Genomic DNA, 13,549 nt, shown 5'->3' with positions numbered 1-13,549 from the left:
TTGAGAAAGGTCCAAAGTTCAATTGTTGGTCTGTTCTGAGTTAGGTGATCTCAGTTTTTTTGGGATGTGGGTGTAGCTGGCTTGTTGGGCATTTAATGCCCAACCCTAGTTGCCCTGAGAAGATGGTGGTGGACCTGTTTCTTGAAAGTGGTTTGATATAATTGAGAGACGAGTTAGACCACTTCAGAAGTCAACCCCACTGGAGTCAGTTTAAGCCTAGAATGGGTAAGGACAGCAAGATTCCTTCCATAAAGTGAGCCAGTTGTGTCTTTGTGACAATCCGACAGCTTTGTGGTCACTTTTACAGATTGTTTTTAAACTGAATTCAAATTTGCAAACTTATGGTGGGACTTGAACGCATGTTTCCTGGAATTTTAGTCCAGGCCACTGGATTACTAATCTGGGCCCAAACTTGCCCAGGAGTTGCTCTGTTTTTTTTTGAGCAACTTGATTTTTCTGGAGTATCTTAAAATTCCCCAGTCTGCACATTTAATTTGCGCCAGTGTAAGTGAGTTATTTAGGATTTTTTTTAGTTTAGTTTTTTTTTCAAAAGGGGGTGTTACCAACCACCTACACCCGTTTTGGCCATTTAAGCCAGTTTGGACTGCTAACAGTTTTTTAAAAATTTTTTTATTCGTTGCCAATCTTTCCAATTCTTTGTCAAATCACAAACGCCTGAGGACACCTTGCACACATCAAGGATCACTCTGCGCCAATGCTCTTAGCCAAAAGGCCTAGAGCCACTGCACCGTTCCTGGAAGTACTGCAATACCAGGTTCGTGCCATGGAGGTGGATGGGTCAGGCCCCCCACACACCTCCATGGAGGTGGATGGGTCAAGCCACCCCACCCACCTCCTATTTCCAAAAAGCATAGGAGAATCACCTTCCTGATCCAGAGAGAACCACGTTGGGGTCATGGTTGCTCCCCTGTCAGGTCAGTTACGCATGATCTTAGCCAAATGTCAAGAGGCGGGAGTTCAGGAGGCAAGAGGCCTGCAAGAGGCCCATCAGCGAGCAGTCCTGGGAGTGTCGAGAGGCTTCATTTCCACTGGGACACTGGACCAGCTCCTGTGAAGCACACAGCTTTTGACTAGGGATAGTAAGGGTCCTGGCTCGTCCAGTTTTTGATCTGCCGGGCAGTGACGGATGACTCTCAAATGCTTCCATAACCATGGCTAAATCTGCAGGATGCGCCATTTCCACCCCCGTGGTGGGCAATGGCAGCCTACTGAGAGCATCGGCGCAGTTTTCTGTGCCTGGCCTGTGGCGGATGGTGTAGTCGTATGCGGACAACGTGAGCGCCCATCTTTGGATGCGGGCCGATGCATTTGTATTTTCCCTTTACTCTCGGTGCGTTCTCGATTGCCTCCGTCTTTGCATTGGTGGGCCTGATGCCATTCGCCGCAATCCTCCTTCCCAAGAACTCCACATCAGGCACCAGGAAAATGCACTTCGAGCGTTTTAACCTGTTCCCCACGCGGTTGAGTCGACTAAGAACCTGTAAAGGGGGGGTGTTTGTCTCAATGAGGGGGTCAGGTTCCCTTCTGACCAACTTGAGCGGTTCGAATTGCTCCCACTCCCCTGGTTCTGTACTCTGGATTTATTTGGGGGCTGTGACAAAAGTGCAGAGGACACTGGTTTGATGCAAAGAACTTTGGTTTTATTACAGTCAAAGTAATACAGGCTTATTACTCTTGTAAGAAAATACACGGCCAAACTTACAATCACTCTAATAAAGGACAGTACAAGGAAAGGTACAAGGTCAAACTTATAACCACTCTAATAAAGAACAATGCAAGGAAAGGTACCAGGTCAAACTTATAATCACTCTCATAAAGTTCCATACACTACACATTCAAAGGGGGTTGCAGTAAAATGATACCTCCCACCTCCCAATACCTAATTCTAGCTAGGTTAGACTCTAGGATAGGCAGGGACTTATACTTACCAATCCTTTTGATCGTTAATGGTAGATGGTGATGTTCTTCCTTCCTTCAGGACTTCAAGACTTCGAGGCTGGAGAAGTTAGTTTACAACTGTCGCATTGGTTTCTCTCCTTGTCTTGATGAGGTAGTGGCAGCCTTGTAGCTACCTAGCAACCACCTCTCCTAACCTCTGTTGAAAACAGGGGTCAGTTATACGATTTCAGTGGTTCTAATCTTAGCGCCAAATCTCTTCAAAATCCTTTGTATAATTTTGGCGGGCTTGGTTCTTCTTTGTAATATTTTGTCGGGCTCATTAAAAGTTGATATGTCTTGGGGTGGGTTGATGTTCGAAAACTGTTTCCTGATGGAAATATTAGTTTGGTAATTGCAATTTCCTTTTGTGCTTAGTCTTTCGCTACAGGCTGGATTGGGCCTCTTTGTGATGCATATGCTGAAATGGTTGTCCAGACCCATGTTGATGGGGATCAACCTCTGGGTGATTTTGTGATGTTAATGTCTCTTGTGTTGAAGGATTTTTGACAACTCAATTCTCCAGCCAGAGTTACTTCAGTTTCAACGCCTAGGCAGATCCATTAATCAGGGTGTCTCCTGTGGGTTCTTTGGGTCTGCCCACAACCTTGAATTTGTCTTGTAAAAGTTCATAATTCTATTAAAGTTCGTAGTTTCTTCCATAAGCACTTTAAAGTTCCAAACTTTTCGGTAGATAGTTGCAAATTAAATTTCCTTTCGAATGAGCCCAAACACAGGGGGGGCTTTCTTGTGAATTTTGCATTCCTTCATTCCCCCCTGTTGAGTGTCAATCAAGGTAAGCAAAATTCCTGCTCCCGAGAGCCAACCTTCCCTGCATTTATACGAGCTAAACATTACCCTGCATCCCCTGTTGAAATGCAATGCAATATACAGGCGAATACAGTCATTACAATTCGGTTATAGCATAGAGGTGGTAAGATGTTCCTCTTTTACTCGGTTTTTACAGTAAAATAACGGTATACAGCCAAACACAACTTTAAGTAAAGTAAAACAAAGCAAATAGTCAAAACATTTAAGTAACACTCTTCCAACACTCGCAATGTTGCGGTTGACAGCAGGTAAAATAAAACGCAAATTAAACATGGTAGTATGGTGTCACCCCTCCCTGCGCGATTCCCAAGTTTGGCCAAGGAGCGTATAGTACCCTTTGGTGCCTGACCTGACGACCTCTGCATTTCACTTGGCAAGTGAGACACCATAAGTAAAGTACAATCGCGAGTTGACAAATAACTAAAGTTTGGGAAGCGATTCGGATCCAGACTGGGAGTTCTTTATTTCTGAAAAGGTCCCACCAAGGTCCCACCAATGGTGATCTCGAGAATCTTTTTCCCTATCTCAATTGTTTTCTGTTCTAGAGCATCAAAGTGTTTTTGTGAGATAATTACAGCTTTTAGCAGAGCGGTAAGATGTTTACGTAGAGGGGGAATTGCATAGCCAAAATGTACAACATAATCCTGCAGGTTTGTAATGTTTTCCTTCACAGTGAGGTGGACAGTGGAGGGTTCAGGAATGGAGACAATCTGTGTTTGCAGTTCTATGTCATCTAGGCTATTTATTACAGAAGATGCTGTATTGCAGGTAGTGAAAACGTCATTTATGATTCCCCTTCTAGGTTTCCCTGAGTCCATGGTGTCCCTCGCGTTTAGGGTGTATAGGTCTGCTTTGTCTACATTTCCAGAGTCTAACTCATAAAATTTCTTAAACATGTCTCTGTGTAGGGCCTGGTATAGCAGCTCTGTTTCCTTCGGACACCATGCAGGCAGGTTTACCTCGGTAAAGTTTAATATTACTGAAGCTACTGCATAATGTACCCCCTGATATAACACCTTTTCGGTCGGTACCAATACTAATCCGTTCCCAGGTCCCTTGGTGTTGGTAGGACACCTTTCTATTACTGTGCGTATTGGCGGGGTTGTGGGTAGGGGTTTCTTAATGTGTGCTCTTAGTTCGGTGGCGTAATTGGGAGTGGGGAGTGTGGGACTGCGCACCCGTGTAGGCTAGAATCCCACCCCATCCCTCCCCCTTCATCTTGCCATTGCCTGGCGAAGGCGATCGATATGCCTGCGGGACAAATACTCTCTGATCCCCACATGCAAACATAAATTCCTTGTTTGGTTTCCCACTATTTGTCTCAACACACTTTTACTCCTCCCCGTGTCTCCGTGATTGTGCGGTACATATCATTACTGAGTCTTTCCCAGTCCGATTCCTGGTCCCATGCATCCTTGCTGAGTTTTCTGAGCCACCACCATCTTCCCAGGGGAATGTTTCCTTTGCAAGTCAAACATACACGTTTTCCCTCTGTAACACTGACTCGGGCAACGATGATCTGCACCCGGGGGCGTGGAAGTGAGGCCTCCCGTAGGTGAAACCTTCCTGGCTGGAGTAGGGGTAGAATTAGATCCCAGCCACCCTGGCCATCTTCTCTCGTGGGTGTAAACGGCGAATTCTTCCACGTCTCGGGAGCCAGCCCCGGTGGTTACGATCGGTGCTCTTCCTCCTGAACACCCGTAAATGAGGGATTCTTCTACGTCTCCTCGGTCGCTGCTGCTCATCCCTATCATGTTGACCTCTTTCCTGTAGGGGCACATAAAACAGATTGTCTAGCCCTGAGAAAGTTCTCTGGCTTGACAAAGGTGATCGAGTTCCAAATTTGGGCTCATAGTCCTTAATTGACTGGCTGTCTTATTCAGTTCCTTGTGGACTGATTTCTGCTGCTGCTTTTCAGAATGGCAGGCAGTGACTAATGAGGTGTCGCAATTTTCTGTGCTGGGGCCCCAGCTGTTTACATTGTACATTAATGATTTAGACAAGGGGATTAAATGTAGTATCTACAAATTTGCGGATGACACTAAGTTGGGTGGCAGTGTGAGCTGTGAGGAGGATGCTATGAGGCTGCAGAGTGACTTGGATAGGTTAGGTGAGTGGGCAAATGCATGGCAGATGAAGTATAATGTGGATAAATGTGAGGTTATCTAATTTGGTGGTAAAAACAGAGAGACAGACTATTATCTGAATGGTGACAGATTAGGAAAAGGGGAGGTGCAACGAGACCTGGGTGTCATGGTACACCAGTCATTGAAGGTTGGCATGCAGGTACAGCAGGCGGTTAAGAAAGCAAATGGCATGTTGGCCTTCATAGCGAGGGGATTTGAGTACAGGGGCAGGGAGGTGTTGCTACAGTTGTACAGGGCCTTGGTGAGGCCACACCTGGAGTATTGTGTACAGTTTTGGTCTCCTAACTTGAGGAAGGACATTCTTGCTATTGAGGGAGTGCAGCGAAGGTTCACCAGACTGATGCCCGGGATGGCGGGACTGACATATCAAGAAAGACTGGATCAACTGGGCTTGTATTCACTGGAATTCAGAAGAATGAGAGGGGATCTCACAGAAACGTTTAAAATTCTGACGGGTTTGGACAGCTTAGATGCAAGAAGAATGTTCCCAATGTTGGGGAAGTCCAGAACCAGGGGTCGCAGTCTAAGGATAAGGGGTAAGCCATTTAGGACCGAGATGAGGAGAAACTTCTTCACCCAGGGAGTGGTGAACCTGTGGAATTCTCTGCCACAGAAAGTTGTTGAGGCCAAATCACTAAATATATTCAAAAAGGAGTTAGATGTAGTCCTTACTACTAGGGGGATCAAGGGGTATGGTGAGAAAGCAGGAATGGAGTACTGAAGTTGCATGTTCAGCCATGAACTCATTGAATGGCGGTGCAGGCTCAAAGGGCCGAATGGCCTACCTCTGCACCTATTTTCTATGTTTCTATGTTTCTATGCTTACTTTTATCTCACAGCCGTTTTGCTTGTTATCTCACCGGTCCTTCCTTAACAGCCATGCTGGTAGATTCTTCTTACTCCCGGGTATTACCCGGCCTGTGCCTCTATTAACAGCTGCACAGGTGGATTCTTTTTCTTACCCCAATTAACTAATACATATATACTTATCATTACACAGATAATCTTACTCTACTCTACTTATTACTAAACATACTTAAATTCATATCATAATATATATGTACATCTGCCACCCGTCTCCGGGTGGCCAGGTTAATTCCTGCCTTCTCTCGTTCTTCTTCTCCCGCTGGGTGTCCAACGAGGTGGGTGATAGGTCGGTCTGCACCGTCTAACCCGAAGTACCCTGACCAGACGTGGATTTGAGTCCCACACTATCGGGGGAATGTCCCCTCCGGTGCTGCAGCACACCACTCTTTGGGGGTGGCTACCTGGTTCGTTTCTTCCCTTGGGGGTTCTGCCTGGCTGAGGGCTATGGGCTGGGGACTCTCACTTGTTGGCTGTTTCATCGCTATCTCTTCTGGAGGTCCCTTGTTGCCCGAGGCTACCGGCTGGGTGCCCCTGCTCGCGGGCTGGTCTCTGACCTTAGGTGCCTTTTGCGGCTGGTCCCTTTCCCGGGGCTGAACCATTCAAATTGGAGCGCTGGTGACCACGGTGTCTTTGGCCATGGTTTGCGGGGAGTCCTTCTTAAGGCTCCGGCTGCTAGGGGTGCGTCTGAGTCCCAAATGAGTGGGGGGACAGCTCCTCCACTAACACAGTCCACCGCCCCTCTAGGTGCAGCCTGTGGGTCTGCCACATCCCCTGTGGGATCTCCACAGTCGGGGGCTGTTGGCTGGGGGTCCCTGCCTTTAGTACAGTTTACAGTTTTTGGCTGTCCCTTATGTTTAGCTGCTGCCTCTGGGTTGAAAAGTTTGCACTGATTTATATGGAACCACTTTGTTCGGCGGGGCAATTTTATGCCATAGACCAAGGGCTTGTCTTGTCGACAATGTGGTACGGTCCCATGTACAGTGCCTCAAAGACTCCTACTCTAGCGTAGTTTCTCACTACAACTTGGTCCCCTATCTCCCACTCATGGTGTTTGCGGGGTTCTAGTTGCTCCGATGCTGTTTTCCCATGTTGTTAGCAGACAGCCAGTGAATTTGTTTAAGGTGTTCAAACAGATTCCTGACAAAGCTGTCCCGGTTCACTTCCCTCAGCTGACCTTCCGTGAGTATCGGGGCTAACACATGGGTGGGGGTTCCCATGGCTCTGCCGGTCATGAGCTCGTACGGGGAGTACCCCGTGCTCTTTGACTGGCTGGCTCGGATCCCCATGAGGACCAGTGGATTGGACCTCTACCCACCCTTTGGGTGAGTCCCTGTCTTTTTGCGCAGCCCTTCTTTGATAGTGCGGTTTAAACGCTCCACAGGCCCGGATGACTGCAGGTTGTGGGCGACATGCCATTTTCCTTTGATGCCGAGCACCTTAAGGGTCTCCTGCATCTTCAGCCCGGTGAAGTGACTCCCTTGGTTGGACTCCACGTATTGTGGTAGTCCCCAATGAGAGAACACTTCTCTGACCAGAATCCTAGCTGTTCCCAGGGCAGTGGCTGTTCGGCATGGGAAGACTTCCACCCATTTATTGAATACATCAACTAATACTAGGCAGTACTTGTAACCTCACTGGGCAGTGAGTAGGGGCCCAATGTAATCGATTTGGATCGACTGCCAGGGTCCCTCTACCCTCCTGATATGTCCCATCGACACCTTTCTTTTCTAGGGGTCGGGGTTGTTGGCCGCGCACACCAGGCAGCTAGCACAGAACTCCCTGAGTCCTGGCCACCACCCTGCCTGTTCCACTCGTTGCCAAGTGGTCTCAGGTCCGGGGTGTCCTGCTCCTGGACCCTCGTGGGCCAGCTGGAGGAATTCTCTCCGGTGTTGTTGCGGTACTACCCATTGCTCCCCCCTGAACAGCATGACTTCTTTAATGGCAATTGCTGCGGTGCCGTACGGGCCGTCTATCCTTTCCCCTTTAGCTAGCATGTTCAGGACAGTTTTGAGGACGGGGTCTTGGGTCTGGTCCGTTTTTAGGTCCGGGGGCAAAACTATCCCTGCCTTCCCTGCCGTCCCTATCCTGCCCCTGACTGCTGTGATGGGTCCTGGGTTGTACGGATCCCAGAGCTTGCCCGTGTGGGCACCTTGCTTGGCTAACATGTCAGCCTGCTGGTTTCCCTCGCTATGGGGTTCTGTGGTAGAATGTGCCTTCACCTTATGTATGTAGATATTCCCTTCTTCCCCTACGGCTTTCATGACCTTTTCCAGTAGGGGCTTAATTGCCAGGGGTCTCCCGTCTGCGGATGTGTATCCGCGGCGGGACAAGATAGCCAGATATTCCGTACACGAATTGCATGTGAACATACTGTCCGAGCAAATCGTGTATGGAGTAGGAAATTCTTCGGGGTGTGTGACTACATACACCACCGCAGGCAGTTCAGCATGCTGGGCGCTCATAGTACTGGGGAGTTTAATTGCCAGGGCAATGCCTGCCTCGGGGTGATAAGCTCCGCAGCCTGTGAGTCGTTCACCTGCAGATACCATGCTTGAACCGTCCACATAGATCTCTCGGCCTGTGGGGTGTAACCCAGCCCGAAAGCCATTGTTAATTTCCCATACCCCTTCTATGGAACACCGGTGGGCTGTCCCTGGATAGATCATGTTGGCTGTGAGTCTTGGCTCGCAGAGACCCTTTACCCGTCGGTCCATTTGAGAGAGGAGCAGGGTACAGCGAGCAATGCGGGCACTGCTCACTGTCCTGTCCTTGATTCTCCTATCCAGGAGCATTTGGGTGGGCGTATGATGGGTAAGGAGTGTGATAGGGGATTTCCCTGTGAAGATTAGTGATCTTTTCACAGCCCAGTGAGTGGTTAGGTGGTGCCGCTCACAGTTGGAGTATCGCTTCTCCACGTCCGTGAGCATCCTGGAGGAGTAAACCACTGGTCTCAGCCAGCCGTGCCGCTCTTGGAGCAGTACTGCACTCAGGCTGTCCCCGCTGGATGCTACCTCCAGGAAAAACTCTTTACCCCCATCTATGGCCCCTAGAGTTGGCGCGCTCTGCAGGTCTTTCTTGAGTTGGATAAATGCTGCCTCCCAACCTTTGTCCCATTCCCACTCCACTCCCTTGTGTCGGAGTCAGAGCAGAGGGGCTGCGGTGGCTGCATAATCCTCAATGAAATCTCTGCAGTACCCGGTTAGCCCTAGAAAAGATCTTACTCCTGTCACTGTGTTGGGGACGGGTAACTTCTGCACTGCTTCCCTTCTAGCTTTGTCTATGGCTCTTTCCCCAGCGCACACAGCCAGTCCCAGGAATTTCACTTCTTTCAGACCGATCTGTGTCTTCTTGGGGTTTATTTTAAATCCTTCTTCTTTCAGCAGCTCCAGCAGTTCAGCCAGCAGTGGGCCATGCTCCTCCCCCTCATCGGTGAACAGGAGCAGGTCATCTACATATTGTATTAATTGCTGGGGTCTGCTGAAACTCTTTAAACAGTTAGCCATAAACTGATGGAAAATACTGGGGCTGTTGTGGAAGCCCTGAGGGAGACAGTTCCAAGTGTATTGCTGTCCTTTAAAGGTAAAAGCAAACTTGTACTGATCTTCCCTTCTTAAAGGTATGGACCAGAACACGTTGGAACTATCCAGCACTGTGAAGATGGTCGTGGAGACTGGGATACTTCCAATGAGGTCGGCGACAGCAGCAACGGTGGGTGCACAGGCAGGGATGTTACGGTTGAGTACTCGATAGTCCACCGTGGCTCTCCAGGAGTTGTCCGGTTTTTAACCAGCCACAATGGAGAATTTACATGGGTAGCTATTGGTCTCAATTCCCCCTTTTTAACCAACGATCCCAAAGCAGTTCCCATGTCTGCCTCCGCCTCCCTGGGGAAGTTGTACTGTTTCTGTGGTCGGGTCATGGGGTCCCCATCTATGCTAACCTCGACCCCGTTTATTCTCCCGCAGTCGTGTTTGTGAATGGCAAAAGCTGCAAGGTTTTTCCTCACATACTCTTGATATTCTACAGGAGTGTTACTGACCAGTGATTCAAGGTTATAACCCTCCTTTGGCTTCATGGTGCACACCGTCCCTTTTCCCTATTTTCCCGGGATAACCATCACCTCACTCTCCTGTCCCATACAGACTGACCCCCAAAGACAGTGGTTTCTTAAATCCACTCGGATCCCGTGGCCTAGGATGAAGTCAGCCCCCAGGATCCCTCTCCCTTCCTGCTCCCAGTTCATCAGGCCACAAGTCCACTTAGTGTGGAGTGTAGCTAAATGAATGGAGAGTGGAACGGAGAATGAGCCAATCTGTTCAGTGCCTGTGAAACCCACCAAGCTGTAGGAGACCCCGTTAGACAGAGGTGAGGTGGCGAGGTTAGCTGCATGGACAAGAGTGCTTGAGGCATCAGTGTCCAGCAGGTAAGTCCCTTTCACCTTTTCCACTTCCATTTGAACAGTCGGTCTCCCCCATGCATCATACTCGAGGGCTGCGCCTGTCCTAGTCACGGTTTTGGTTGGGAGGGGGCAGATAGGATCTCGGTACTGGTGGCGGTGGCTACCTTCCCAGGGCCATCTAACATGGCTCGGAGCGCAGTTAAAAAGGTCTCAAATGAGGGGGAGGGACTGGCTTCTCTGTTTCGGTCTTTTGGGCAGGGGCTAGAGAATTCTTTCCTGCGCTATTCTTCCACAGATTTCTACAATCCTTTCTCCAGTGCCCACTCTTTCCACATCCGAAGCAGGTATGTTTTGTATCGGAGAGGTTGCCCCCCTTGTGGTGCCATTCCCTCTTATCTTGGCTAGGTCGGATTTCGTGAACCCTTTCCTTTCGTGGGTGCTCTTCTGTCCCTCTGCCGTTTCTGCAAGCTAGGGTCAGGTGCCTAAGCACTCCCTGTTCTGTGGCTTGGGGATCTCTGGGATCGAACCAGGCCTCAGCCTTGGTTCTTATTCGGGGTAAACTGTTAGCTACTAGGCTTCGGAGTCAGTGTGCTAATTCGTCCGGGTTTAAGTGATCTCTGTCTATATCCCCACTACAGGCGCATTTGTACACCGGCCACAGTCGGTCTGCGAAAGCCTGTGGGGTTTCTCCTGTGAGCTGCACCGTTTTCTCTACTCTCGAGAAGGGACTCCCGTCATTGTAGCCCATAGCTTCTAAAATGTCTTTCTGGATGGCAGCAAGTGTTTTCTGTCCTCTTTTGCTCTCAGTAGAAAGGGACTGGTACAGTTTGCTGTCTAGAGATAGGAGAAGCAGCTTTGCCATTTCTGCATCATCGCATCCATTAATATCCCCTGCCTGTTCCACTTCCACAAAGTGAACCGAGGGGTCTCCCTTTGGAGTTAGCTTTCCCAGGTGGCTTATCATAGCCCTAAGCTGGTGGGGAGTGTGGGGGACCACAAACTGACTTTCCAGGGGCCCTGGACCCCCGTTAAGGGTGGGCGGGCCAAATTTCTATTGCCGGACTGGGCACATTGGCCCTGGTTCTGGCTCTCCCTGTTCTGGCTTGCCTCCCTCTCCTCCCTGCGGCCAAGCCAAGCTGAAACTTGGTGCTACAGGTGGTGGTGGTTCACTATCCCTGTCCGCCCCGCAACTGATTTGCCCCTCCTGCTGCTGAACCGGCGTAGTCACCGGTGCCACAGGTAGTGGTCAGGTAGTTTCCTCCTTCTCTTCCAGGTTTACCTGGGGCGTACCCGGGCTTATTAGGCATACCATGCCTTTTGCCTTGGACAGAGCAAGGTTGAAAATTTTAATTTGTTGCTGGCAGGGACCATGGTCTCCAAATTCAAAACCATTTGTGCTAGCTACTTTATATGCTGCTTGCACATCTTTTAATCTTTCCTGAGCTCTTTTACTTGTAGGGTGAGGCGAGTGCTTTCCTCCCTCAGTGACTTTTCATTACTTTTGGCCTCGGTAACCTGACATTGAAAATAGTCCTGACTGTCTTTAAACCTTTCCATCATTTGGGTCCTTTCCTGTTTTAGCTTACTGAGTTCTCCTGATAATCTTTCTTCTGACACAACTCTTTCCTGGTAGTTCTCTGCGCATTCCCATAACTCTGCCTGTAATGTTTCATTCATTCTATTTAGGAGTTGGACCTGTCGCTGTAGACAGACCAACCAGATAGCCTTCTCTATTGCTACTTTGTGATCTTTGCTTGCTATCCACTGGGCTGCAGCAATGGCTGAACACTCAGTGTGCAATAGATTAAGCACCCATTCCTCAGTTACATTGACCTTCTTATACACATAGGAGGAAATCCTCCCTTCCATTTTGGTTCTTTGCCCCAAACCAGCACTCTCCACATCACACCCCGTGCTCACAGGTACTACAAAAAGTCGGGTCACTGTTTCAACCCGGTGTCGGAACGTTCAAGGGCACAAAAGTAGTTATACGCATTACCCCGGACGCCAGCCCAGTGCACCACAAAGCCAGAGCGGTGCCGTACATGATGCGTGAGAAAATAGAGAGTGAACTGGACAGGCTGCTCAGAAAGGGCATAATTTCGCCCGTTGAATTCAATGACTGGGCAAGTCCCATTGTTCCTGTCCTTAAAGCGGACGGCTCGGTTAGGATCTGCAGTGACTACAAAGCCACCATCAACCGGGTGTCCCTGCAGGACCAATACCCGCTCCCGAGGGCGGAGGACCATTTGCCCACTTTGGCAGGTGGCAAGCTGTTCGCTAAATTGGATCTCACTTTGGCCTACATGACCCAGGAACTGGCTGAAGAATCCAAGCTTCTGACCACCATCACGATGCACAAGGGTTTATTCATCTATAACAGGTGTCCTTTTGGTATCTGTTTGGCGGCCGCCATCTTTCAGAGAAACATGGAAAGCTTGCTGAAATCCATTCCCGGCACAATCGTATTCCAGGACGACATCCTAATAACGGGTCGAGACACCGAGGAACACCTCCACAACCTGGAGGAGGTGCTACGCCGACTGGACCGGGTAGGCCTGCGGCTGAAGAAGGCCAAGTGTGTGTTTTTGGCCCCAGAGGTCTAGTTTTTGGGCAGAAGGGTTGCCGCAGACAGGATCCGGCCCACTGAATCAAAAATGGAGGCGATCCACCAAGCACCCAGGCCCGGCAACACGTCGGACTTGCGATCGTTCCTGGGACTTTTGAACTATTTCGGCAACTTTCTGCCGAACTTAAGCACATTGTTGGTGCCATTACATGTGCTCCTGCGTAAGGGTTGTGAATGGTTTTGGGGGGACTGTCAAGAACGGGCTTTCAACAGGGCGCGGAACCTGCTTTGTTCTAACAAACTGTTAACGTTGTATGACCTCTGTAAATAACTAGTTTTAACATGCGATGCATCATCATACGGGATTGGGTGTGTGTTGCAGCAGGGTAATGGAGATGGACAACTCCAACCGGTGGCTTATGCCTCCAGGTCGCTCTCCCAGGCAGAGCGTGGGTACGGCATGGTCGAAAAGGAAGCACTCGCTTGCGCTTATGGTGTGAAAAAAATGCACCAATATCTTTTCGGCAGACCGTTCGAGTTAGAAACGGACCACAAGCCGTTAACTTCTCTGTTGTCCGACAGCAAGGCTGTCAATGCCAATGCATCAGCTTGCATACAGCGATGGGCTCTCACGCTGGCTGCGTACGACTATACCATACGGCACCGGCCAGGAACCGAAAATTGCGCTGACGTGCTCAGCAGGCTTCCCCTGGCCACCACCGAGGGGACGGTGGAGCAAAGCGCTGAGATGGTCATGGCCGTTGAGGCTTTAGACACCGC

Source organism: Pristiophorus japonicus, chromosome 1 (assembly GCF_044704955.1).
Source record: "Pristiophorus japonicus isolate sPriJap1 chromosome 1, sPriJap1.hap1, whole genome shotgun sequence".
NCBI classification, from domain to species: Eukaryota; Metazoa; Chordata; class Chondrichthyes; family Pristiophoridae; genus Pristiophorus; species Pristiophorus japonicus.
The sequence above is the reverse complement of the archived record's forward strand: the minus strand, read 5'-3'. Positions refer to the sequence as shown.